The following is a 24,014-nucleotide window of genomic DNA, read 5'->3' as shown; positions in this document are numbered from 1 at the left end:
GGGCTGAACAGCAGTATCGGGCAGGCTCGGGCAACGCGCGGCCCGTTCGGGTTATCGCTTCTCGGCCTTTTGGCTAAGATCAAGTGTAGTATCTGTTCTTATCAGTTTAATATCTGATACGTCCCCTATCTGGGGACCATATATTAAATGGATTTTTAGAACAGGGAGATGGAAATAGAGCTTGCTCTGTCCACTCCACGCATTGACCTGGTATTGCAGTATTTCCAGGACCGGTGCACCCTTTCCTTATGTGTTGACTAAAAGCAGATTCCAAAAGTGTTTTTTGTCTTTGCTATTGTTTCTGTCTTTCTGAAGGGATCTCCCCTTTTAATCCCATTATTTCAACACCTGTTGGACAATGCATGAGTGATAATGAGCTCATTGATTAAATGCAATTAATGAATAGATTGCCACCTCTTGTTGTGTGTCGTCTGTGTTTCTGTGTTTCCGGCATTTCACATTGGAACACCTCATTCACCTTCCTTGTCTTCTCTCCGCCCTCCCTTTTAGGTAAGTTAAAGAGCTGCACCTGAGCCAGCCACTGATTGATTGATTGATTGATTGATTGATTGATTGATTGATTGATTGATTGATGCAGCACAACAGTCAAATAGTGGAGTGGAGTAGGGGAACAGCAAACAGCCAATAAAGCAGCCCGCCCGCTCGCCTGCCCGCCACAATGGACCTACCTGTGTACACTAGATGGATGTGATGGAATGTACTGTCGTCCCTACATTTCAAGAAGAAGTAAGAATTGCAGTTGCAACAAAGCCTTGCTTGCCTACAAAGAGAGCAGCAATTTGGATTTGTTACTATGTTACCTAGAAGAATAACAAACTGTGCAAGGATGGAGGTTGTAGGAGCAAGGAGAAGTTGTCTGTAAAGTTGGTGGATGCCTATTTTCCATTTTGCAGTCCCTTGTCTCCCTCTTGTGGCCTCCTGGAGGCAACTAGCTGTGCAAAAAAAAGACAGCCTGGCGGCCGGCTGTTGCAGTGTTGCCCTCTCAGGCAAACACTGAGTGACTGACTGAGCCTCACCGTCTTATATAAAGTTCAGACGGAACTTTGCACGTGTCATAGTGGAGCCCTCAGGATTCCAGAGCCAGCTTTCTGACATCATAATGGGGCCTCAGAGATAAAAGCCTGGGCCCAGGCAGTGTTGGTCAGTGCTGCTCAGCAGGCAGCACTGGACTGGACTGGATTACAGCTGATACAAGGTGTGAAGGAACAAGGGGTGGCTGTGGGCATGCACTTGCTGCCGCTGCCAGTGTTTATCTGCATGGCAGCAGGGCATTTGGGCGTTGCCAGGAAGGCGTTTTTATGTAGATTCCTCCTCTTTCAGCACTGCATTGTGGTGCAAGCAAAAGAAGCAAATCCTGTCTGGCTTCCTCTCCGGCCTTTATTCACCTCCCGTGTAGCTGTGAGTGTGTGAGCCTGCAGGGCCCCATGGAATTGCCTAGAAGTAGGCTGAATCGCTGCAAGGGCTGAACAGCAGTATCGGGCAGGCTCGGGCAACGCGCGGCCCGTTCGGGTTATCGCTTCTCGGCCTTTTGGCTAAGATCAAGTGTAGTATCTGTTCTTATCAGTTTAATATCTGATACGTCCCCTATCTGGGGACCATATATTAAATGGATTTTTAGAACAGGGAGATGGAAATAGAGCTTGCTCTGTCCACTCCACGCATTGACCTGGTATTGCAGTATTTCCAGGACCGGTGCACCCTTTCCTTATGTGTTGACTAAAAGCAGATTCCAAAAGTGTTTTTTGTCTTTGCTATTGTTTCTGTCTTTCTGAAGGGATCTCCCCTTTTAATCCCATTATTTCAACACCTGTTGGACAATGCATGAGTGATAATGAGCTCATTGATTAAATGCAATTAATGAATAGATTGCCACCTCTTGTTGTGTGTCGTCTGTGTTTCTGTGTTTCCGGCATTTCACATTGGAACACCTCATTCACCTTCCTTGTCTTCTCTCCGCCCTCCCTTTTAGGTAAGTTAAAGAGCTGCACCTGAGCCAGCCACTGATTGATTGATTGATTGATTGATTGATTGATTGATTGATTGATTGATTGATTGATGCAGCACAACAGTCAAATAGTGGAGTGGAGTAGGGAACAGCAAACAGCCAATAAAGCAGCCCGCCCGCTCGCCTGCCCGCCACAATGGACCTACCTGTGTACACTAGATGGATGTGATGGAATGTACTGTCGTCCCTACATTTCAAGAAGAAGTAAGAATTGCAGTTGCAACAAAGCCTTGCTTGCCTACAAAGAGAGCAGCAATTTGGATTTGTTACTATGTTACCTAGAAGAATAACAAACTGTGCAAGGATGGAGGTTGTAGGAGCAAGGAGAAGTTGTCTGTAAAGTTGGTGGATGCCTATTTTCCATTTTGCAGTCCCTTGTCTCCCTCTTGTGGCCTCCTGGAGGCAACTAGCTGTGCAAAAAAAAGACAGCCTGGCGGCCGGCTGTTGCAGTGTTGCCCTCTCAGGCAACACTGAGTGACTGACTGAGCCTCACCGTCTTATATAAAGTTCAGACGGAACTTTGCACGTGTCATAGTGGAGCCCTCAGGATTCCAGAGCCAGCTTTCTGACATCATAATGGGGCCTCAGAGATAAAAGCCTGGGCCCAGGCAGTGTTGGTCAGTGCTGCTCAGCAGGCAGCACTGGACTGGACTGGATTACAGCTGATACAAGGTGTGAAGGAACAAGGGGTGGCTGTGGGCATGCACTTGCTGCCGCTGCCAGTGTTTATCTGCATGGCAGCAGGGCATTTGGGCGTTGCCAGGAAGGCGTTTTTATGTAGATTCCTCCTCTTTCAGCACTGCATTGTGGTGCAAGCAAAAGAAGCAAATCCTGTCTGGCTTCCTCTCCGGCCTTTATTCACCTCCCGTGTAGCTGTGAGTGTGTGAGCCTGCAGGGCCCCATGGAATTGCCTAGAAGTAGGCTGAATCGCTGCAAGGGCTGAACAGCAGTATCGGGCAGGCTCGGGCAACGCGCGGCCCGTTCGGGTTATCGCTTCTCGGCCTTTTGGCTAAGATCAAGTGTAGTATCTGTTCTTATCAGTTTAATATCTGATACGTCCCCTATCTGGGGACCATATATTAAATGGATTTTTAGAACAGGGAGATGGAAATAGAGCTTGCTCTGTCCACTCCACGCATTGACCTGGTATTGCAGTATTTCCAGGACCGGTGCACCCTTTCCTTATGTGTTGACTAAAAGAAGATTCCAAAAGTGTTTTTTGTCTTTGCTATTGTTTCTGTCTTTCTGAAGGGATCTCCCCTTTTAATCCCATTATTTCAACACCTGTTGGACAATGCATGAGTGATAATGAGCTCATTGATTAAATGCAATTAATGAATAGATTGCCACCTCTTGTTGTGTGTCGTCTGTGTTTCTGTGTTTCGGCATTTCACATTGGAACACCTCATTCACCTTCCTTGTCTTCTCTCCGCCCTCCCTTTTAGGTAAGTTAAAGAGCTGCACCTGAGCCAGCCACTGATTGATTGATTGATTGATTGATTGATTGATTGATTGATTGATTGATTGATTGATTGATTGATGCAGCACAACAGTCAAATAGTGGAGTGGAGTAGGGGAACAGCAAACAGCCAATAAAGCAGCCCGCCCGCTCGCCTGCCCGCCACAATGGACCTACCTGTGTACACTAGATGGATGTGATGGAATGTACTGTCGTCCCTACATTTCAAGAAGAAGTAAGAATTGCAGTTGCAACAAAGCCTTGCTTGCCTACAAAGAGAGCAGCAATTTGGATTTGTTACTATGTTACCTAGAAGAATAACAAACTGTGCAAGGATGGAGGTTGTAGGAGCAAGGAGAAGTTGTCTGTAAAGTTGGTGGATGCCTATTTTCCATTTTGCAGTCCCTTGTCTCCCTCTTGTGGCCTCCTGGAGGCAACTAGCTGTGCAAAAAAAAGACAGCCTGGCGGCCGGCTGTTGCAGTGTTGCCCTCTCAGGCAACACTGAGTGACTGACTGAGCCTCACCGTCTTATATAAAGTTCAGACGGAACTTTGCACGTGTCATAGTGGAGCCCTCAGGATTCCAGAGCCAGCTTTCTGACATCATAATGGGGCCTCAGAGATAAAAGCCTGGGCCCAGGCAGTGTTGGTCAGTGCTGCTCAGCAGGCAGCACTGGACTGGACTGGATTACAGCTGATACAAGGTGTGAAGGAACAAGGGGTGGCTGTGGGCATGCACTTGCTGCCGCTGCCAGTGTTTATCTGCATGGCAGCAGGGCATTTGGGCGTTGCCAGGAAGGCGTTTTTATGTAGATTCCTCCTCTTTCAGCACTGCATTGTGGTGCAAGCAAAAGAAGCAAATCCTGTCTGGCTTCCTCTCCGGCCTTTATTCACCTCCCGTGTAGCTGTGAGTGTGTGAGCCTGCAGGGCCCCATGGAATTGCCTAGAAGTAGGCTGAATCGCTGCAAGGGCTGAACAGCAGTATCGGGCAGGCTCGGGCAACGCGCGGCCCGTTCGGGTTATCGCTTCTCGGCCTTTTGGCTAAGATCAAGTGTAGTATCTGTTCTTATCAGTTTAATATCTGATACGTCCCCTATCTGGGGACCATATATTAAATGGATTTTTAGAACAGGGAGATGGAAATAGAGCTTGCTCTGTCCACTCCACGCATTGACCTGGTATTGCAGTATTTCCAGGACCGGTGCACCCTTTCCTTATGTGTTGACTAAAAGCAGATTCCAAAAGTGTTTTTTGTCTTTGCTATTGTTTCTGTCTTTCTGAAGGGATCTCCCCTTTTAATCCCATTATTTCAACACCTGTTGGACAATGCATGAGTGATAATGAGCTCATTGATTAAATGCAATTAATGAATAGATTGCCACCTCTTGTTGTGTGTCGTCTGTGTTTCTGTGTTTCCGGCATTTCACATTGGAACACCTCATTCACCTTCCTTGTCTTCTCTCCGCCCTCCCTTTTAGGTAAGTTAAAGAGCTGCACCTGAGCCAGCCACTTGATTGATTGATTGATTGATTGATTGATTGATTGATTGATTGATTGATTGATTGATGCAGCACAACAGTCAAATAGTGGAGTGGAGTAGGGGAACAGCAAACAGCCAATAAAGCAGCCCGCCCGCTCGCCTGCCCGCCACAATGGACCTACCTGTGTACACTAGATGGATGTGATGGAATGTACTGTCGTCCCTACATTTCAAGAAGAAGTAAGAATTGCAGTTGCAACAAAGCCTTGCTTGCCTACAAAGAGAGCAGCAATTTGGATTTGTTACTATGTTACCTAGAAGAATAACAAACTGTGCAAGGATGGAGGTTGTAGGAGCAAGGAGAAGTTGTCTGTAAAGTTGGTGGATGCCTATTTTCCATTTTGCAGTCCCTTGTCTCCCTCTTGTGGCCTCCTGGAGGCAACTAGCTGTGCAAAAAAAAGACAGCCTGGCGGCCGGCTGTTGCAGTGTTGCCCTCTCAGGCAACACTGAGTGACTGACTGAGCCTCACCGTCTTATATAAAGTTCAGACGGAACTTTGCACGTGTCATAGTGGAGCCCTCAGGATTCCAGAGCCAGCTTTCTGACATCATAATGGGGCCTCAGAGATAAAAGCCTGGGCCCAGGCAGTGTTGGTCAGTGCTGCTCAGCAGGCAGCACTGGACTGGACTGGATTACAGCTGATACAAGGTGTGAAGGAACAAGGGGTGGCTGTGGGCATGCACTTGCTGCCGCTGCCAGTGTTTATCTGCATGGCAGCAGGGCATTTGGGCGTTGCCAGGAAGGCGTTTTTATGTAGATTCCTCCTCTTTCAGCACTGCATTGTGGTGCAAGCAAAAGAAGCAAATCCTGTCTGGCTTCCTCTCCGGCCTTTATTCACCTCCCGTGTAGCTGTGAGTGTGTGAGCCTGCAGGGCCCCATGGAATTGCCTAGAAGTAGGCTGAATCGCTGCAAGGGCTGAACAGCAGTATCGGGCAGGCTCGGGCAACGCGCGGCCCATTCGGGTTATCGCTTCTCGGCCTTTTGGCTAAGATCAAGTGTAGTATCTGTTCTTATCAGTTTAATATCTGATACGTCCCCTATCTGGGGACCATATATTAAATGGATTTTTAGAACAGGGAGATGGAAATAGAGCTTGCTCTGTCCACTCCACGCATTGACCTGGTATTGCAGTATTTCCAGGACCGGTGCACCCTTTCCTTATGTGTTGACTAAAAGCAGATTCCAAAAGTGTTTTTTGTCTTTGCTATTGTTTCTGTCTTTCTGAAGGGATCTCCCCTTTTAATCCCATTATTTCAACACCTGTTGGACAATGCATGAGTGATAATGAGCTCATTGATTAAATGCAATTAATGAATAGATTGCCACCTCTTGTTGTGTGTCGTCTGTGTTTCTGTGTTTCCGGCATTTCACATTGGAACACCTCATTCACCTTCCTTGTCTTCTCTCCGCCCTCCCTTTTAGGTAAGTTAAAGAGCTGCACCTGAGCCAGCCACTGATTGATTGATTGATTGATTGATTGATTGATTGATTGATTGATTGATTGATGCAGCACAACAGTCAAATAGTGGAGTGGAGTAGGGGAACAGCAAACAGCCAATAAAGCAGCCCGCCCGCTCGCCTGCCCGCCACAATGGACCTACCTGTGTACACTAGATGGATGTGATGGAATGTACTGTCGTCCCTACATTTCAAGAAGAAGTAAGAATTGCAGTTGCAACAAAGCCTTGCTTGCCTACAAAGAGAGCAGCAATTTGGATTTGTTACTATGTTACCTAGAAGAATAACAAACTGTGCAAGGATGGAGGTTGTAGGAGCAAGGAGAAGTTGTCTGTAAAGTTGGTGGATGCCTATTTTCCATTTTGCAGTCCCTTGTCTCCCTCTTGTGGCCTCCTGGAGGCAACTAGCTGTGCAAAAAAAAGACAGCCTGGCGGCCGGCTGTTGCAGTGTTGCCCTCTCAGGCAACACTGAGTGACTGACTGAGCCTCACCGTCTTATATAAAGTTCAGACGGAACTTTGCACGTGTCATAGTGGAGCCCTCAGGATTCCAGAGCCAGCTTTCTGACATCATAATGGGGCCTCAGAGATAAAAGCCTGGGCCCAGGCAGTGTTGGTCAGTGCTGCTCAGCAGGCAGCACTGGACTGGACTGGATTACAGCTGATACAAGGTGTGAAGGAACAAGGGGTGGCTGTGGGCATGCACTTGCTGCCGCTGCCAGTGTTTATCTGCATGGCAGCAGGGCATTTGGGCGTTGCCAGGAAGGCGTTTTTATGTAGATTCCTCCTCTTTCAGCACTGCATTGTGGTGCAAGCAAAAGAAGCAAATCCTGTCTGGCTTCCTCTCCGGCCTTTATTCACCTCCCGTGTAGCTGTGAGTGTGTGAGCCTGCAGGGCCCCATGGAATTGCCTAGAAGTAGGCTGAATCGCTGCAAGGGCTGAACAGCAGTATCGGGCAGGCTCGGGCAACGCGCGGCCCGTTCGGGTTATCGCTTCTCGGCCTTTTGGCTAAGATCAAGTGTAGTATCTGTTCTTATCAGTTTAATATCTGATACGTCCCCTATCTGGGGACCATATATTAAATGGATTTTTAGAACAGGGAGATGGAAATAGAGCTTGCTCTGTCCACTCCACGCATTGACCTGGTATTGCAGTATTTCCAGGACCGGTGCACCCTTTCCTTATGTGTTGACTAAAAGCAGATTCCAAAAGTGTTTTTTGTCTTTGCTATTGTTTCTGTCTTTCTGAAGGGATCTCCCCTTTTAATCCCATTATTTCAACACCTGTTGGACAATGCATGAGTGATAATGAGCTCATTGATTAAATGCAATTAATGAATAGATTGCCACCTCTTGTTGTGTGTCGTCTGTGTTTCTGTGTTTCCGGCATTTCACATTGGAACACCTCATTCACCTTCCTTGTCTTCTCTCCGCCCTCCCTTTTAGGTAAGTTAAAGAGCTGCACCTGAGCCAGCCACTGATTGATTGATTGATTGATTGATCGATTGATTGATTGATTGATTGATTGATTGATGCAGCACAACAGTCAAATAGTGGAGTGGAGTAGGGGAACAGCAAACAGCCAATAAAGCAGCCCGCCCGCTCGCCTGCCCGCCACAATGGACCTACCTGTGTACACTAGATGGATGTGATGGAATGTACTGTCGTCCCTACATTTCAAGAAGAAGTAAGAATTGCAGTTGCAACAAAGCCTTGCTTGCCTACAAAGAGAGCAGCAATTTGGATTTGTTACTATGTTACCTAGAAGAATAACAAACTGTGCAAGGATGGAGGTTGTAGGAGCAAGGAGAAGTTGTCTGTAAAGTTGGTGGATGCCTATTTTCCATTTTGCAGTCCCTTGTCTCCCTCTTGTGGCCTCCTGGAGGCAACTAGCTGTGCAAAAAAAAGACAGCCTGGCGGCCGGCTGTTGCAGTGTTGCCCTCTCAGGCAACACTGAGTGACTGACTGAGCCTCACCGTCTTATATAAAGTTCAGACGGAACTTTGCACGTGTCATAGTGGAGCCCTCAGGATTCCAGAGCCAGCTTTCTGACATCATAATGGGGCCTCAGAGATAAAAGCCTGGGCCCAGGCAGTGTTGGTCAGTGCTGCTCAGCAGGCAGCACTGGACTGGACTGGATTACAGCTGATACAAGGTGTGAAGGAACAAGGGGTGGCTGTGGGCATGCACTTGCTGCCGCTGCCAGTGTTTATCTGCATGGCAGCAGGGCATTTGGGCGTTGCCAGGAAGGCGTTTTTATGTAGATTCCTCCTCTTTCAGCACTGCATTGTGGTGCAAGCAAAAGAAGCAAATCCTGTCTGGCTTCCTCTCCGGCCTTTATTCACCTCCCGTGTAGCTGTGAGTGTGTGAGCCTGCAGGGCCCCATGGAATTGCCTAGAAGTAGGCTGAATCGCTGCAAGGGCTGAACAGCAGTATCGGGCAGGCTCGGGCAACGCGCGGCCCGTTCGGGTTATCGCTTCTCGGCCTTTTGGCTAAGATCAAGTGTAGTATCTGTTCTTATCAGTTTAATATCTGATACGTCCCCTATCTGGGGACCATATATTAAATGGATTTTTAGAACAGGGAGATGGAAATAGAGCTTGCTCTGTCCACTCCACGCATTGACCTGGTATTGCAGTATTTCCAGGACCGGTGCACCCTTTCCTTATGTGTTGACTAAAAGCAGATTCCAAAAGTGTTTTTTGTCTTTGCTATTGTTTCTGTCTTTCTGAAGGGATCTCCCCTTTTAATCCCATTATTTCAACACCTGTTGGACAATGCATGAGTGATAATGAGCTCATTGATTAAATGCAATTAATGAATAGATTGCCATCTCTTGTTGTGTGTCGTCTGTGTTTCTGTGTTTCCGGCATTTCACATTGGAACACCTCATTCACCTTCCTTGTCTTCTCTCCGCCCTCCCTTTTAGGTAAGTTAAAGAGCTGCACCTGAGCCAGCCACTGATTGATTGATTGATTGATTGATTGATTGATTGATTGATTGATTGATTGATTGATGCAGCACAACAGTCAAATAGTGGAGTGGAGTAGGGGAACAGCAAACAGCCAATAAAGCAGCCCGCCCGCTCGCCTGCCCGCCACAATGGACCTACCTGTGTACACTAGATGGATGTGATGGAATGTACTGTCGTCCCTACATTTCAAGAAGAAGTAAGAATTGCAGTTGCAACAAAGCCTTGCTTGCCTACAAAGAGAGCAGCAATTTGGATTTGTTACTATGTTACCTAGAAGAATAACAAACTGTGCAAGGATGGAGGTTGTAGGAGCAAGGAGAAGTTGTCTGTAAAGTTGGTGGATGCCTATTTTCCATTTTGCAGTCCCTTGTCTCCCTCTTGTGGCCTCCTGGAGGCAACTAGCTGTGCAAAAAAAAGACAGCCTGGCGGCCGGCTGTTGCAGTGTTGCCCTCTCAGGCAACACTGAGTGACTGACTGAGCCTCACCGTCTTATATAAAGTTCAGACGGAACTTTGCACGTGTCATAGTGGAGCCCTCAGGATTCCAGAGCCAGCTTTCTGACATCATAATGGGGCCTCAGAGATAAAAGCCTGGGCCCAGGCAGTGTTGGTCAGTGCTGCTCAGCAGGCAGCACTGGACTGGACTGGATTACAGCTGATACAAGGTGTGAAGGAACAAGGGGTGGCTGTGGGCATGCACTTGCTGCCGCTGCCAGTGTTTATCTGCATGGCAGCAGGGCATTTGGGCGTTGCCAGGAAGGCGTTTTTATGTAGATTCCTCCTCTTTCAGCACTGCATTGTGGTGCAAGCAAAAGAAGCAAATCCTGTCTGGCTTCCTCTCCGGCCTTTATTCACCTCCCGTGTAGCTGTGAGTGTGTGAGCCTGCAGGGCCCCATGGAATTGCCTAGAAGTAGGCTGAATCGCTGCAAGGGCTGAACAGCAGTATCGGGCAGGCTCGGGCAACGCGCGGCCCGTTCGGGTTATCGCTTCTCGGCCTTTTGGCTAAGATCAAGTGTAGTATCTGTTCTTATCAGTTTAATATCTGATACGTCCCCTATCTGGGGACCATATATTAAATGGATTTTTAGAACAGGGAGATGGAAATAGAGCTTGCTCTGTCCACTCCACGCATTGACCTGGTATTGCAGTATTTCCAGGACCGGTGCACCCTTTCCTTATGTGTTGACTAAAAGCAGATTCCAAAAGTGTTTTTTGTCTTTGCTATTGTTTCTGTCTTTCTGAAGGGATCTCCCCTTTTAATCCCATTATTTCAACACCTGTTGGACAATGCATGAGTGATAATGAGCTCATTGATTAAATGCAATTAATGAATAGATTGCCACCTCTTGTTGTGTGTCGTCTGTGTTTCTGTGTTTCCGGCATTTCACATTGGAACACCTCATTCACCTTCCTTGTCTTCTCTCCGCCCTCCCTTTTAGGTAAGTTAAAGAGCTGCACCTGAGCCAGCCACTGATTGATTGATTGATTGATTGATTGATTGATTGATTGATTGATTGATTGATGCAGCACAACAGTCAAATAGTGGAGTGGAGTAGGGGAACAGCAAACAGCCAATAAAGCAGCCCGCCCGCTCGCCTGCCCGCCACAATGGACCTACCTGTGTACACTAGATGGATGTGATGGAATGTACTGTCGTCCCTACATTTCAAGAAGAAGTAAGAATTGCAGTTGCAACAAAGCCTTGCTTGCCTACAAAGAGAGCAGCAATTTGGATTTGTTACTATGTTACCTAGAAGAATAACAAACTGTGCAAGGATGGAGGTTGTAGGAGCAAGGAGAAGTTGTCTGTAAAGTTGGTGGATGCCTATTTTCCATTTTGCAGTCCCTTGTCTCCCTCTTGTGGCCTCCTGGAGGCAACTAGCTGTGCAAAAAAAAGACAGCCTGGCGGCCGGCTGTTGCAGTGTTGCCCTCTCAGGCAACACTGAGTGACTGACTGAGCCTCACCGTCTTATATAAAGTTCAGACGGAACTTTGCACGTGTCATAGTGGAGCCCTCAGGATTCCAGAGCCAGCTTTCTGACATCATAATGGGGCCTCAGAGATAAAAGCCTGGGCCCAGGCAGTGTTGGTCAGTGCTGCTCAGCAGGCAGCACTGGACTGGACTGGATTACAGCTGATACAAGGTGTGAATGAACAAGGGGTGGCTGTGGGCATGCACTTGCTGCCGCTGCCAGTGTTTATCTGCATGGCAGCAGGGCATTTGGGCGTTGCCAGGAAGGCGTTTTTATGTAGATTCCTCCTCTTTCAGCACTGCATTGTGGTGCAAGCAAAAGAAGCAAATCCTGTCTGGCTTCCTCTCCGGCCTTTATTCACCTCCCGTGTAGCTGTGAGTGTGTGAGCCTGCAGGGCCCCATGGAATTGCCTAGAAGTAGGCTGAATCGCTGCAAGGGCTGAACAGCAGTATCGGGCAGGCTCGGGCAACGCGCGGCCCGTTCGGGTTATCGCTTCTCGGCCTTTTGGCTAAGATCAAGTGTAGTATCTGTTCTTATCAGTTTAATATCTGATACGTCCCCTATCTGGGGACCATATATTAAATGGATTTTTAGAACAGGGAGATGGAAATAGAGCTTGCTCTGTCCACTCCACGCATTGACCTGGTATTGCAGTATTTCCAGGACCGGTGCACCCTTTCCTTATGTGTTGACTAAAAGCAGATTCCAAAAGTGTTTTTTGTCTTTGCTATTGTTTCTGTCTTTCTGAAGGGATCTCCCCTTTTAATCCCATTATTTCAACACCTGTTGGACAATGCATGAGTGATAATGAGCTCATTGATTAAATGCAATTAATGAATAGATTGCCACCTCTTGTTGTGTGTCGTCTGTGTTTCTGTGTTTCCGGCATTTCACATTGGAACACCTCATTCACCTTCCTTGTCTTCTCTCCGCCCTCCCTTTTAGGTAAGTTAAAGAGCTGCACCTGAGCCAGCCACTGATTGATTGATTGATTGATTGATTGATTGATTGATTGATGCAGCACAACAGTCAAATAGTGGAGTGGAGTAGGGGAACAGCAAACAGCCAATAAAGCAGCCCGCCCGCTCGCCTGCCCGCCACAATGGACCTACCTGTGTACACTAGATGGATGTGATGGAATGTACTGTCGTCCCTACATTTCAAGAAGAAGTAAGAATTGCAGTTGCAACAAAGCCTTGCTTGCCTACAAAGAGAGCAGCAATTTGGATTTGTTACTATGTTACCTAGAAGAATAACAAACTGTGCAAGGATGGAGGTTGTAGGAGCAAGGAGAAGTTGTCTGTAAAGTTGGTGGATGCCTATTTTCCATTTTGCAGTCCCTTGTCTCCCTCTTGTGGCCTCCTGGAGGCAACTAGCTGTGCAAAAAAAAGACAGCCTGGCGGCCGGCTGTTGCAGTGTTGCCCTCTCAGGCAACACTGAGTGACTGACTGAGCCTCACCGTCTTATATAAAGTTCAGACGGAACTTTGCACGTGTCATAGTGGAGCCCTCAGGATTCCAGAGCCAGCTTTCTGACATCATAATGGGGCCTCAGAGATAAAAGCCTGGGCCCAGGCAGTGTTGGTCAGTGCTGCTCAGCAGGCAGCACTGGACTGGACTGGATTACAGCTGATACAAGGTGTGAAGGAACAAGGGGTGGCTGTGGGCATGCACTTGCTGCCGCTGCCAGTGTTTATCTGCATGGCAGCAGGGCATTTGGGCGTTGCCAGGAAGGCGTTTTTATGTAGATTCCTCCTCTTTCAGCACTGCATTGTGGTGCAAGCAAAAGAAGCAAATCCTGTCTGGCTTCCTCTCCGGCCTTTATTCACCTCCCGTGTAGCTGTGAGTGTGTGAGCCTGCAGGGCCCCATGGAATTGCCTAGAAGTAGGCTGAATCGCTGCAAGGGCTGAACAGCAGTATCGGGCAGGCTCGGGCAACGCGCGGCCCGTTCGGGTTATCGCTTCTCGGCCTTTTGGCTAAGATCAAGTGTAGTATCTGTTCTTATCAGTTTAATATCTGATACGTCCCCTATCTGGGGACCATATATTAAATGGATTTTTAGAACAGGGAGATGGAAATAGAGCTTGCTCTGTCCACTCCACGCATTGACCTGGTATTGCAGTATTTCCAGGACCGGTGCACCCTTTCCTTATGTGTTGACTAAAAGCAGATTCCAAAAGTGTTTTTTGTCTTTGCTATTGTTTCTGTCTTTCTGAAGGGATCTCCCCTTTTAATCCCATTATTTCAACACCTGTTGGACAATGCATGAGTGATAATGAGCTCATTGATTAAATGCAATTAATGAATAGATTGCCACCTCTTGTTGTGTGTCGTCTGTGTTTCTGTGTTTCCGGCATTTCACATTGGAACACCTCATTCACCTTCCTTGTCTTCTCTCCGCCCTCCCTTTTAGGTAAGTTAAAGAGCTGCACCTGAGCCAGCCACTGATTGATTGATTGATTGATTGATTGATTGATTGATTGATTGATTGATTGATTGATGCAGCACAACAGTCAAATAGTGGAGTGGAGTAGGGGAACAGCAAACAGCCAATAAAGCAGCCCGCCCGCTCGCCTGCCCGCCACAATGGACCTACCTGTGTACACTAGATGGATGTGATGGAATGTACTGTCGTCCCTACATTTCAAGAAGAAGTAAGAATTGCAGTTGCAACAAAGCCTTGCTTGCCTACAAAGAGAGCAGCAATTTGGATTTGTTACTATGTTACCTAGAAGAATAACAAACTGTGCAAGGATGGAGGTTGTAGGAGCAAGGAGAAGTTGTCTGTAAAGTTGGTGGATGCCTATTTTCCATTTTGCAGTCCCTTGTCTCCCTCTTGTGGCCTCCTGGAGGCAACTAGCTGTGCAAAAAAAAGACAGCCTGGCGGCCGGCTGTTGCAGTGTTGCCCTCTCAGGCAACACTGAGTGACTGACTGAGCCTCACCGTCTTATATAAAGTTCAGACGGAACTTTGCACGTGTCATAGTGGAGCCCTCAGGATTCCAGAGCCAGCTTTCTGACATCATAATGGGGCCTCAGAGATAAAAGCCTGGGCCCAGGCAGTGTTGGTCAGTGCTGCTCAGCAGGCAGCACTGGACTGGACTGGATTACAGCTGATACAAGGTGTGAAGGAACAAGGGGTGGCTGTGGGCATGCACTTGCTGCCGCTGCCAGTGTTTATCTGCATGGCAGCAGGGCATTTGGGCGTTGCCAGGAAGGCGTTTTTATGTAGATTCCTCCTCTTTCAGCACTGCATTGTGGTGCAAGCAAAAGAAGCAAATCCTGTCTGGCTTCCTCTCCGGCCTTTATTCACCTCCCGTGTAGCTGTGAGTGTGTGAGCCTGCAGGGCCCCATGGAATTGCCTAGAAGTAGGCTGAATCGCTGCAAGGGCTGAACAGCAGTATCGGGCAGGCTCGGGCAACGCGCGGCCCGTTCGGGTTATCGCTTCTCGGCCTTTTGGCTAAGATCAAGTGTAGTATCTGTTCTTATCAGTTTAATATCTGATACGTCCCCTATCTGGGGACCATATATTAAATGGATTTTTAGAACAGGGAGATGGAAATAGAGCTTGCTCTGTCCACTCCACGCATTGACCTGGTATTGCAGTATTTCCAGGACCGGTGCACCCTTTCCTTATGTGTTGACTAAAAGCAGATTCCAAAAGTGTTTTTTGTCTTTGCTATTGTTTCTGTCTTTCTGAAGGGATCTCCCCTTTTAATCCCATTATTTCAACACCTGTTGGACAATGCATGAGTGATAATGAGCTCATTGATTAAATGCAATTAATGAATAGATTGCCACCTCTTGTTGTGTGTCGTCTGTGTTTCTGTGTTTCCGGCATTTCACATTGGAACACCTCATTCACCTTCCTTGTCTTCTCTCCGCCCTCCCTTTTAGGTAAGTTAAAGAGCTGCACCTGAGCCAGCCACTGATTGATTGATTGATTGATTGATTGATTGATTGATTGATTGATTGATTGATTGATTGATTGATGCAGCACAACAGTCAAATAGTGGAGTGGAGTAGGGGAACAGCAAACAGCCAATAAAGCAGCCCGCCCGCTCGCCTGCCCGCCACAATGGACCTACCTGTGTACACTAGATGGATGTGATGGAATGTACTGTCGTCCCTACATTTCAAGAAGAAGTAAGAATTGCAGTTGCAACAAAGCCTTGCTTGCCTACAAAGAGAGCAGCAATTTGGATTTGTTACTATGTTACCTAGAAGAATAACAAACTGTGCAAGGATGGAGGTTGTAGGAGCAAGGAGAAGTTGTCTGTAAAGTTGGTGGATGCCTATTTTCCATTTTGCAGTCCCTTGTCTCCCTCTTGTGGCCTCCTGGAGGCAACTAGCTGTGCAAAAAAAAGACAGCCTGGCGGCCGGCTGTTGCAGTGTTGCCCTCTCAGGCAACACTGAGTGACTGACTGAGCCTCACCGTCTTATATAAAGTTCAGACGGAACTTTGCACGTGTCATAGTGGAGCCCTCAGGATTCCAGAGCCAGCTTTCTGACATCATAATGGGGCCTCAGAGATAAAAGCCTGGGCCCAGGCAGTGTTGGTCAGTGCTGCTCAGCAGGCAGCACTGGACTGGACTGGATTACAGCTGATACAAGGTGTGAAGGAACAAGGGGTGGCTGTGGGCATGCACTTGCTGCCGCTGCCAGTGTTTATCTGCATGGCAGCAGGGCATTTGGGCGTTGCCAGGAAGGCGTTTTTATGTAGATTCCTCCTCTTTCAGCACTGCATTGTGGTGCAAGCAAAAGAAGCAAATCCTGTCTGGCTTCCTCTCCGGCCTTTATTCACCTCCCGTGTAGCTGTGAGTGTGTGAGCCTGCAGGGCCCCATGGAATTGCCTAGAAGTAGGCTGAATCGCTGCAAGGGCTGAACAGCAGTATCGGGCAGGCTCGGGCAACGCGCGGCCCGTTCGGGTTATCGCTTCTCGGCCTTTTGGCTAAGATCAAGTGTAGTATCTGTTCTTATCAGTTTAATATCTGATACGTCCCCTATCTGGGGACCATATATTAAATGGATTTTTAGAACAGGGAGATGGAAATAGAGCTTGCTCTGTCCACTCCACGCATTGACCTGGTATTGCAGTATTTCCAGGACCGGTGCACCCTTTCCTTATGTGTTGACTAAAAGCAGATTCCAAAAGTGTTTTTTGTCTTTGCTATTGTTTCTGTCTTTCTGAAGGGATCTCCCCTTTTAATCCCATTATTTCAACACCTGTTGGACAATGCATGAGTGATAATGAGCTCATTGATTAAATGCAATTAATGAATAGATTGCCACCTCTTGTTGTGTGTCGTCTGTGTTTCTGTGTTTCCGGCATTTCACATTGGAACACCTCATTCACCTTCCTTGTCTTCTCTCCGCCCTCCCTTTTAGGTAAGTTAAAGAGCTGCACCTGAGCCAGCCACTGATTGATTGATTGATTGATTGATTGATTGATTGATTGATTGATTGATTGATTGATGCAGCACAACAGTCAAATAGTGGAGTGGAGTAGGGGAACAGCAAACAGCCAATAAAGCAGCCCGCCCGCTCGCCTGCCCGCCACAATGGACCTACCTGTGTACACTAGATGGATGTGATGGAATGTACTGTCGTCCCTACATTTCAAGAAGAAGTAAGAATTGCAGTTGCAACAAAGCCTTGCTTGCCTACAAAGAGAGCAGCAATTTGGATTTGTTACTATGTTACCTAGAAGAATAACAAACTGTGCAAGGATGGAGGTTGTAGGAGCAAGGAGAAGTTGTCTGTAAAGTTGGTGGATGCCTATTTTCCATTTTGCAGTCCCTTGTCTCCCTCTTGTGGCCTCCTGGAGGCAACTAGCTGTGCAAAAAAAAGACAGCCTGGCGGCCGGCTGTTGCAGTGTTGCCCTCTCAGGCAACACTGAGTGACTGACTGAGCCTCACCGTCTTATATAAAGTTCAGACGGAACTTTGCACGTGTCATAGTGGAGCCCTCAGGATTCCAGAGCCAGCTTTCTGACATCATAATGGGGCCTCAGAGATAAAAGCCTGGGCCCAGGCAGTGTTGGTCAGTGCTGCTCAGCAGGCAGCACTGGACTGGACTGGATTACAGCTGATACAAGGTGTGAAGGAACAAGGGGTGGCTGTGGGCATGCACTTGCTGCCGCTGCCAGTGTTTATCTGCATGGCAGCAGGGCATTTGGGCGTTGCCAGGAAGGCGTTTTTATGTAGATTCCTCCTCTTTCAGCACTGCATTGTGGTGCAAGCAAAAGAAGCAAAGCCTGTCTGGCTTCCTCTCCGGCCTTTATTCACCTCCCGTGTAGCTGTGAGTGTGTGAGCCTGCAGGGCCCCATGGAATTGCCTAGAAGTAGGCTGAATCGCTGCAAGGGCTGAACAGCAGTATCGGGCAGGCTCGGGCAACGCGCGGCCCGTTCGGGTTATCGCTTCTCGGCCTTTTGGCTAAGATCAAGTGTAGTATCTGTTCTTATCAGTTTAATATCTGATACGTCCCCTATCTGGGGATCATATATTAAATGGATTTTTAGAACAGGGAGATGGAAATAGAGCTTGCTCTGTCCACTCCACGCATTGACCTGGTATTGCAGTATTTCCAGGACCGGTGCACCCTTTCCTTATGTGTTGACTAAAAGCAGATTCCAAAAGTGTTTTTTGTCTTTGCTATTGTTTCTGTCTTTCTGAAGGGATCTCCCCTTTTAATCCCATTATTTCAACACCTGTTGGACAATGCATGAGTGATAATGAGCTCATTGATTAAATGCAATTAATGAATAGATTGCCACCTCTTGTTGTGTGTCGTCTGTGTTTCTGTGTTTCCGGCATTTCACATTGGAACACCTCATTCACCTTCCTTGTCTTCTCTCCGCCCTCCCTTTTAGGTAAGTTAAAGAGCTGCACCTGAGCCAGCCACTGATTGATTGATTGATTGATTGATTGATTGATTGATTGATTGATTGATTGATTGATGCAGCACAACAGTCAAATAGTGGAGTGGAGTAGGGGAACAGCAAACAGCCAATAAAGCAGCCCGCCCGCTCGCCTGCCCGCCACAATGGACCTACCTGTGTACACTAGATGGATGTGATGGAATGTACTGTCGTCCCTACATTTCAAGAAGAAGTAAGAATTGCAGTTGCAACAAAGCCTTGCTTGCCTACAAAGAGAGCAGCAATTTGGATTTGTTACTATGTTACCTAGAAGAATAACAAACTGTGCAAGGATGGAGGTTGTAGGAGCAAGGAGAAGTTGTCTGTAAAGTTGGTGGATGCCTATTTTCCATTTTGCAGTCCCTTGTCTCCCTCTTGTGGCCTCCTGGAGGCAACTAGCTGTGCAAAAAAAAGACAGCCTGGCGGCCGGCTGTTGCAGTGTTGCCCTCTCAGGCAACACTGAGTGACTGACTGAGCCTCACCGTCTTATATAAAGTTCAGACGGAACTTTGCACGTGTCATAGTGGAGCCCTCAGGATTCCAGAGCCAGCTTTCTGACATCATAATGGGGCCTCAGAGATAAAAGCCTGGGCCCAGGCAGTGTTGGTCAGTGCTGCTCAGCAGGCAGCACTGGACTGGACTGGATTACAGCTGATACAAGGTGTGAAGGAACAAGGGGTGGCTGTGGGCATGCACTTGCTGCCGCTGCCAGTGTTTATCTGCATGGCAGCAGGGCATTTGGGCGTTGCCAGGAAGGCGTTTTTATGTAGATTCCTCCTCTTTCAGCACTGCATTGTGGTGCAAGCAAAAGAAGCAAATCCTGTCTGGCTTCCTCTCCGGCCTTTATTCACCTCCCGTGTAGCTGTGAGTGTGTGAGCCTGCAGGGCCCCATGGAATTGCCTAGAAGTAGGCTGAATCGCTGCAAGGGCTGAACAGCAGTATCGGGCAGGCTCGGGCAACGCGCGGCCCGTTCGGGTTATCGCTTCTCGGCCTTTTGGCTAAGATCAAGTGTAGTATCTGTTCTTATCAGTTTAATATCTGATACGTCCCCTATCTGGGGACCATATATTAAATGGATTTTTAGAACAGGGAGATGGAAATAGAGCTTGCTCTGTCCACTCCACGCATTGACCTGGTATTGCAGTATTTCCAGGACCGGTGCACCCTTTCCTTATGTGTTGACTAAAAGCAGATTCCAAAAGTGTTTTTTGTCTTTGCTATTGTTTCTGTCTTTCTGAAGGGATCTCCCCTTTTAATCCCATTATTTCAACACCTGTTGGACAATGCATGAGTGATAATGAGCTCATTGATTAAATGCAATTAATGAATAGATTGCCACCTCTTGTTGTGTGTCGTCTGTGTTTCTGTGTTTCCGGCATTTCACATTGGAACACCTCATTCACCTTCCTTGTCTTCTCTCCGCCCTCCCTTTTAGGTAAGTTAAAGAGCTGCACCTGAGCCAGCCACTGATTGATTGATTGATTGATTGATTGATTGATTGATTGATTGATTGATTGATTGATTGATTGATTGATTGATTGATGCAGCACAACAGTCAAATAGTGGAGTGGAGTAGGGGAACAGCAAACAGCCAATAAAGCAGCCCGCCCGCTCGCCTGCCCGCCACAATGGACCTACCTGTGTACACTAGATGGATGTGATGGAATGTACTGTCGTCCCTACATTTCAAGAAGAAGTAAGAATTGCAGTTGCAACAAAGCCTTGCTTGCCTACAAAGAGAGCAGCAATTTGGATTTGTTACTATGTTACCTAGAAGAATAACAAACTGTGCAAGGATGGAGGTTGTAGGAGCAAGGAGAAGTTGTCTGTAAAGTTGGTGGATGCCTATTTTCCATTTTGCAGTCCCTTGTCTCCCTCTTGTGGCCTCCTGGAGGCAACTAGCTGTGCAAAAAAAAGACAGCCTGGCGGCCGGCTGTTGCAGTGTTGCCCTCTCAGGCAACACTGAGTGACTGACTGAGCCTCACCGTCTTATATAAAGTTCAGACGGAACTTTGCACGTGTCATAGTGGAGCCCTCAGGATTCCAGAGCCAGCTTTCTGACATCATAATGGGGCCTCAGAGATAAAAGCCTGGGCCCAGGCAGTGTTGGTCAGTGCTGCTCAGCAGGCAGCACTGGACTGGACTGGATTACAGCTGATACAAGGTGTGAAGGAACAAGGGGTGGCTGTGGGCATGCACTTGCTGCCGCTGCCAGTGTTTATCTGCATGGCAGCAGGGCATTTGGGCGTTGCCAGGAAGGCGTTTTTATGTAGATTCCTCCTCTTTCAGCACTGCATTGTGGTGCAAGCAAAAGAAGCAAATCCTGTCTGGCTTCCTCTCCGGCCTTTATTCACCTCCCGTGTAGCTGTGAGTGTGTGAGCCTGCAGGGCCCCATGGAATTGCCTAGAAGTAGGCTGAATCGCTGCAAGGGCTGAACAGCAGTATCGGGCAGGCTCGGGCAACGCGCGGCCCGTTCGGGTTATCGCTTCTCGGCCTTTTGGCTAAGATCAAGTGTAGTATCTGTTCTTATCAGTTTAATATCTGATACGTCCCCTATCTGGGGACCATATATTAAATGGATTTTTAGAACAGGGAGATGGAAATAGAGCTTGCTCTGTCCACTCCACGCATTGACCTGGTATTGCAGTATTTCCAGGACCGGTGCACCCTTTCCTTATGTGTTGACTAAAAGCAGATTCCAAAAGTGTTTTTTGTCTTTGCTATTGTTTCTGTCTTTCTGAAGGGATCTCCCCTTTTAATCCCATTATTTCAACACCTGTTGGACAATGCATGAGTGATAATGAGCTCATTGATTAAATGCAATTAATGAATAGATTGCCACCTCTTGTTGTGTGTCGTCTGTGTTTCTGTGTTTCCGGCATTTCACATTGGAACACCTCATTCACCTTCCTTGTCTTCTCTCCGCCCTCCCTTTTAGGTAAGTTAAAGAGCTGCACCTGAGCCAGCCACTTGATTGATTGATTGATTGATTGATTGATTGATTGATTGATTGATTGATTGATTGATGCAGCACAACAGTCAAATAGTGGAGTGGAGTAGGGGAACAGCAAACAGCCAATAAAGCAGCCCGCCCGCTCGCCTGCCCGCCACAATGGACCTACCTGTGTACACTAGATGGATGTGATGGAATGTACTGTCGTCCCTACATTTCAAGAAGAAGTAAGAATTGCAGTTGCAACAAAGCCTTGCTTGCCTACAAAGAGAGCAGCAATTTGGATTTGTTACTATGTTACCTAGAAGAATAACAAACTGTGCAAGGATGGAGGTTGTAGGAGCAAGGAGAAGTTGTCTGTAAAGTTGGTGGATGCCTATTTTCCATTTTGCAGTCCCTTGTCTCCCTCTTGTGGCCTCCTGGAGGCAACTAGCTGTGCAAAAAAAAGACAGCCTGGCGGCCGGCTGTTGCAGTGTTGCCCTCTCAGGCAACACTGAGTGACTGACTGAGCCTCACCGTCTTATATAAAGTTCAGACGGAACTTTGCACGTGTCATAGTGGAGCCCTCAGGATTCCAGAGCCAGCTTTCTGACATCATAATGGGGCCTCAGAGATAAAAGCCTGGGCCCAGGCAGTGTTGGTCAGTGCTGCTCAGCAGGCAGCACTGGACTGGACTGGATTACAGCTGATACAAGGTGTGAAGGAACAAGGGGTGGCTGTGGGCATGCACTTGCTGCCGCTGCCAGTGTTTATCTGCATGGCAGCAGGGCATTTGGGCGTTGCCAGGAAGGCGTTTTTATGTAGATTCCTCCTCTTTCAGCACTGCATTGTGGTGCAAGCAAAAGAAGCAAATCCTGTCTGGCTTCCTCTCCGGCCTTTATTCACCTCCCGTGTAGCTGTGAGTGTGTGAGCCTGCAGGGCCCCATGGAATTGCCTAGAAGTAGGCTGAATCGCTGCAAGGGCTGAACAGCAGTATCGGGCAGGCTCGGGCAACGCGCGGCCCGTTCGGGTTATCGCTTCTCGGCCTTTTGGCTAAGATCAAGTGTAGTATCTGTTCTTATCAGTTTAATATCTGATACGTCCCCTATCTGGGGACCATATATTAAATGGATTTTTAGAACAGGGAGATGGAAATAGAGCTTGCTCTGTCCACTCCACGCATTGACCTGGTATTGCAGTATTTCCAGGACCGGTGCACCCTTTCCTTATGTGTTGACTAAAAGCAGATTCCAAAAGTGTTTTTTGTCTTTGCTATTGTTTCTGTCTTTCTGAAGGGATCTCCCCTTTTAATCCCATTATTTCAACACCTGTTGGACAATGCATGAGTGATAATGAGCTCATTGATTAAATGCAATTAATGAATAGATTGCCACCTCTTGTTGTGTGTCGTCTGTGTTTCTGTGTTTCCGGCATTTCACATTGGAACACCTCATTCACCTTCCTTGTCTTCTCTCCGCCCTCCCTTTTAGGTAAGTTAAAGAGCTGCACCTGAGCCAGCCACTGATTGATTGATTGATTGATTGATTGATTGATTGATTGATTGATTGATTGATTGATGCAGCACAACAGTCAAATAGTGGAGTGGAGTAGGGGAACAGCAAACAGCCAATAAAGCAGCCCGCCCGCTCGCCTGCCCGCCACAATGGACCTACCTGTGTACACTAGATGGATGTGATGGAATGTACTGTCGTCCCTACATTTCAAGAAGAAGTAAGAATTGCAGTTGAAACAAAGCCTTGCTTGCCTACAAAGAGAGCAGCAATTTGGATTTGTTACTATGTTACCTAGAAGAATAACAAACTGTGCAAGGATGGAGGTTGTAGGAGCAAGGAGAAGTTGTCTGTAAAGTTGGTGGATGCCTATTTTCCATTTTGCAGTCCCTTGTCTCCCTCTTGTGGCCTCCTGGAGGCAACTAGCTGTGCAAAAAAAAGACAGCCTGGCGGCCGGCTGTTGCAGTGTTGCCCTCTCAGGCAACACTGAGTGACTGACTGAGCCTCACCGTCTTATATAAAGTTCAGACGGAACTTTGCACGTGTCATAGTGGAGCCCTCAGGATTCCAGAGCCAGCTTTCTGACATCATAATGGGGCCTCAGAGATAAAAGCCTGGGCCCAGGCAGTGTTGGTCAGTGCTGCTCAGCAGGCAGCACTGGACTGGACTGGATTACAGCTGATACAAGGTGTGAAGGAACAAGGGGTGGCTGTGGGCATGCACTTGCTGCCGCTGCCAGTGTTTATCTGCATGGCAGCAGGGCATTTGGGCGTTGCCAGGAAGGCGTTTTTATGTAGATTCCTCCTCTTTCAGCACTGCATTGTGGTGCAAGCAAAAGAAGCAAATCCTGTCTGGCTTCCTCTCCGGCCTTTATTCACCTCCCGTGTAGCTGTGAGTGTGTGAGCCTGCAGGGCCCCATGGAATTGCCTAGAAGTAGGCTGAATCGCTGCAAGGGCTGAACAGCAGTATCGGGCAGGCTCGGGCAACGCGCGGCCCGTTCGGGTTATCGCTTCTCGGCCTTTTGGCTAAGATCAAGTGTAGTATCTGTTCTTATCAGTTTAATATCTGATACGTCCCCTATCTGGGGACCATATATTAAATGGATTTTTAGAACAGGGAGATGGAAATAGAGCTTGCTCTGTCCACTCCACGCATTGACCTGGTATTGCAGTATTTCCAGGACCGGTGCACCCTTTCCTTATGTGTTGACTAAAAGCAGATTCCAAAAG

General features: G+C 47.7%; 17 non-coding genes across 17 annotated transcripts; all 17 read left to right on the top strand.

The window, feature by feature from the left end:
• Positions 1-53: 53 nt before the first annotated feature.
• On the top strand, positions 54-244 carry LOC142729440 (U2 spliceosomal RNA). Its single transcript, XR_012878254.1, has one exon. It is a non-coding gene; the product is annotated as a U2 spliceosomal RNA (small nuclear RNA).
• Positions 245-1,533: 1,289 nt separating this feature from the next.
• LOC142729439 (U2 spliceosomal RNA) lies at positions 1,534-1,724 on the top strand. The gene has a single exon (XR_012878253.1). It is a non-coding gene; the product is annotated as a U2 spliceosomal RNA (small nuclear RNA).
• Positions 1,725-3,015: 1,291 nt separating this feature from the next.
• Positions 3,016-3,206, top strand: LOC142729438 (U2 spliceosomal RNA). Its single transcript, XR_012878252.1, has one exon. It is a non-coding gene; the product is annotated as a U2 spliceosomal RNA (small nuclear RNA).
• Positions 3,207-4,505: 1,299 nt separating this feature from the next.
• LOC142729437 (U2 spliceosomal RNA) lies at positions 4,506-4,696 on the top strand. Its single transcript, XR_012878251.1, has one exon. It is a non-coding gene; the product is annotated as a U2 spliceosomal RNA (small nuclear RNA).
• Positions 4,697-5,989: 1,293 nt separating this feature from the next.
• On the top strand, positions 5,990-6,180 carry LOC142729436 (U2 spliceosomal RNA). Its single transcript, XR_012878250.1, has one exon. It is a non-coding gene; the product is annotated as a U2 spliceosomal RNA (small nuclear RNA).
• Positions 6,181-7,468: 1,288 nt separating this feature from the next.
• Positions 7,469-7,659, top strand: LOC142729434 (U2 spliceosomal RNA). The gene has a single exon (XR_012878248.1). It is a non-coding gene; the product is annotated as a U2 spliceosomal RNA (small nuclear RNA).
• Positions 7,660-8,951: 1,292 nt separating this feature from the next.
• On the top strand, positions 8,952-9,142 carry LOC142729433 (U2 spliceosomal RNA). Its single transcript, XR_012878247.1, has one exon. It is a non-coding gene; the product is annotated as a U2 spliceosomal RNA (small nuclear RNA).
• Positions 9,143-10,434: 1,292 nt separating this feature from the next.
• Positions 10,435-10,625, top strand: LOC142729432 (U2 spliceosomal RNA). Its single transcript, XR_012878246.1, has one exon. It is a non-coding gene; the product is annotated as a U2 spliceosomal RNA (small nuclear RNA).
• Positions 10,626-11,913: 1,288 nt separating this feature from the next.
• LOC142729430 (U2 spliceosomal RNA) lies at positions 11,914-12,104 on the top strand. The gene has a single exon (XR_012878245.1). It is a non-coding gene; the product is annotated as a U2 spliceosomal RNA (small nuclear RNA).
• Positions 12,105-13,380: 1,276 nt separating this feature from the next.
• Positions 13,381-13,571, top strand: LOC142729429 (U2 spliceosomal RNA). Its single transcript, XR_012878244.1, has one exon. It is a non-coding gene; the product is annotated as a U2 spliceosomal RNA (small nuclear RNA).
• A 1,292-nt stretch (positions 13,572-14,863) lies between these two features.
• Positions 14,864-15,054, top strand: LOC142729428 (U2 spliceosomal RNA). The gene has a single exon (XR_012878243.1). It is a non-coding gene; the product is annotated as a U2 spliceosomal RNA (small nuclear RNA).
• A 1,300-nt stretch (positions 15,055-16,354) lies between these two features.
• LOC142729427 (U2 spliceosomal RNA) lies at positions 16,355-16,545 on the top strand. Its single transcript, XR_012878242.1, has one exon. It is a non-coding gene; the product is annotated as a U2 spliceosomal RNA (small nuclear RNA).
• A 1,292-nt stretch (positions 16,546-17,837) lies between these two features.
• LOC142729505 (U2 spliceosomal RNA) lies at positions 17,838-18,028 on the top strand. Its single transcript, XR_012878313.1, has one exon. It is a non-coding gene; the product is annotated as a U2 spliceosomal RNA (small nuclear RNA).
• Positions 18,029-19,320: 1,292 nt separating this feature from the next.
• Positions 19,321-19,511, top strand: LOC142729426 (U2 spliceosomal RNA). Its single transcript, XR_012878241.1, has one exon. It is a non-coding gene; the product is annotated as a U2 spliceosomal RNA (small nuclear RNA).
• Positions 19,512-20,823: 1,312 nt separating this feature from the next.
• Positions 20,824-21,014, top strand: LOC142729425 (U2 spliceosomal RNA). The gene has a single exon (XR_012878240.1). It is a non-coding gene; the product is annotated as a U2 spliceosomal RNA (small nuclear RNA).
• A 1,293-nt stretch (positions 21,015-22,307) lies between these two features.
• LOC142729424 (U2 spliceosomal RNA) lies at positions 22,308-22,498 on the top strand. The gene has a single exon (XR_012878239.1). It is a non-coding gene; the product is annotated as a U2 spliceosomal RNA (small nuclear RNA).
• A 1,292-nt stretch (positions 22,499-23,790) lies between these two features.
• LOC142729422 (U2 spliceosomal RNA) lies at positions 23,791-23,981 on the top strand. Its single transcript, XR_012878237.1, has one exon. It is a non-coding gene; the product is annotated as a U2 spliceosomal RNA (small nuclear RNA).
• Positions 23,982-24,014: the final 33 nt, after the last annotated feature.

Source organism: Rhinoderma darwinii, unplaced genomic scaffold (assembly GCF_050947455.1).
Source record: "Rhinoderma darwinii isolate aRhiDar2 unplaced genomic scaffold, aRhiDar2.hap1 Scaffold_718, whole genome shotgun sequence".
NCBI classification, from domain to species: domain Eukaryota; kingdom Metazoa; phylum Chordata; class Amphibia; order Anura; family Rhinodermatidae; genus Rhinoderma; species Rhinoderma darwinii.
Note: the sequence above shows the minus strand (reverse complement) of the source record. Positions and strands in the feature narration are given on the sequence as shown.